General features: G+C 34.5%; 1 pseudogene; it reads left to right on the top strand.

Annotated features, from left to right (window-relative positions):
• Window positions 1-573: 573 nt before the first annotated feature.
• LOC138821658 (U6 spliceosomal RNA) lies at window positions 574-670 on the top strand (annotated as a pseudogene).
• Window positions 671-1,978: the final 1,308 nt, after the last annotated feature.

Here is a 1,978-nt window from a genome sequence, read left to right as displayed (position 1 = left end):
TATATTTTGATAAAATACCTTCTAGTCTGAACAGTTCTGTTTGAACTGTTCATCTCTCTATGATCCCTTGTAACCAAGATTAGTTTTGTTCTAGTAAGACAATCTATGCTGTCAGGGTAAGATATTCTGGTTGATCTGTTCCCACATGGAAGAAGGGTGAAGGCTCAGGTAGACATTTGTGCCAGTAACACCTCATTTGGGAAAATATCAGCTGAAGAAGTTTAGAAGTAGCTCTTAAGCAATGCTTACTTTGAATCCATTATGTCCACATAGCTAACACAGTTGGATAAATTATTACTTGAAAAAGCCATCACCTTTGGACCTATCTATAAATAATTGAGAGTACGATCAAATTCCAAATAAAAAGACTTAAGATAGTCATTGACAAAAAAAATTGCAAATGTGAGCAATTGATCGATCAATATAATTTTTCTACTATTCACAGAATTTTATGGAAATAAGATCGATAGCATTGTTCGGAACAATACGGTTTCCTTGTTACAAGTAGGCACCCATAGATATAGGCTTGTATAAAGATTGCATCATTAACTACTTAAATTTAGAGGATACTACATGCTTCAGCAGCACGAATACTCAAATTACAATGCAGAGATTAACATGGCACTTGCACAAGCATAATATGAAAATTTGAGAAGTATTCCATATGTTTCATTCTTCAGATGCAAGAAATGAAAAACAGTTATTAAAAAGTTGATTACAAAATTACAACTGTAACAATACACGTAATTCATATAATTAAATTTAGTTTGACATCAGTGTATTAAATATTCACCTCAGGAAGGCGTTTACATAGCATAAACTTTACAAAACTTTTCAAATTAGACAACATTGTCATTTTATCCTAAAGAAAATAATATTAAGACCTAGAAAAAAAGGAATCAAACTGTTTCTATATGGAATGTAATCATAAAGGACACATTAATGAACCTAAATATTATAAAATAATGTAGAATTCAAAGTATATTTAGGAGAAAATAAAATAAATTATGAACATTATGCAAACATAGAATATAGGATATTGTCAAATATACTTTTTCAGACAAGCACCAGAAATATTTTAGTTTCTGTACTACTCATTTCAACAGGTAAGTTAAAATTGTTTCTGATTAAAAAATTCACAAACTCTGAAGAAATCATTATACATGTATACAAAAACTATTGAATACATTTTGACATCCAATGCAGGCAATTCACTTGGAAGAATTCTGCAGAATCCATGAATTTTTACAGTAAAATATTGGTGTTGCCGGGCACATGTGGCTTATGCCTATAATGCTAGCTACACAAGAGGCTGAGATCTGAGATCATGGTTCCAAGGCAGCCTGGGAAGGAAAGTCTGTGGTACTCTTATCTCCAATAAACCACTAGAAAACTGGAAGTGGAGCTGAGGCTCAAGTAGTAGAGCTCTCATCTTGAGCTGAAGAGCACAGAGATAGCTCCCAGGCCCAGAGTTCAAGCCCCATGACAGACCAAAATAAAATATATTGCTCTTATTTGGATTGTGTAAATATTTTGTAGGGACACAAAAGATCGACTTGCATTTTTGAAAATTAAGAAACTTAACCCGACCATTAGGACACAGGTGAACAATTTGTACAGCCTTCCACAACTTCATAGAAGTAGTGATACCTACTTATCCTTTTGGCAATATCAAGTGCAAGTTTTTCTATGTTGTTTTCCAGGCCTGGTTTTATATAATGGTTCAACAGAAGGAGATCCAGCGTATCTTTGCTAGCTCAATTCTCAGCAGCAAGATGTAAGGGGGACAAGAGGCCTTTAGTTGGGCATTGGTATTTGGATCATGATGAAGTAATAAAGAAGTCACTCTGGTATTATTCCACGTATATGCACTGTGCAGCGGTGTCCAGTCATCTACAGTTATTGCATGTGCCGCTTGAGATACCAACTCACTGACAATGTCTAATTGTCCACTGTACGCTTCTCGATGAAGAGGGGT

Source organism: Dipodomys merriami, unplaced genomic scaffold (genome assembly GCF_024711535.1).
Source record: "Dipodomys merriami isolate MVZ:Mamm:240054 unplaced genomic scaffold, mDipMer1.0.p SCAF_921, whole genome shotgun sequence".
Taxonomy (NCBI): domain Eukaryota; kingdom Metazoa; phylum Chordata; class Mammalia; order Rodentia; family Heteromyidae; genus Dipodomys; species Dipodomys merriami.
This window is presented reverse-complemented; position numbering and strand designations above follow the sequence as displayed.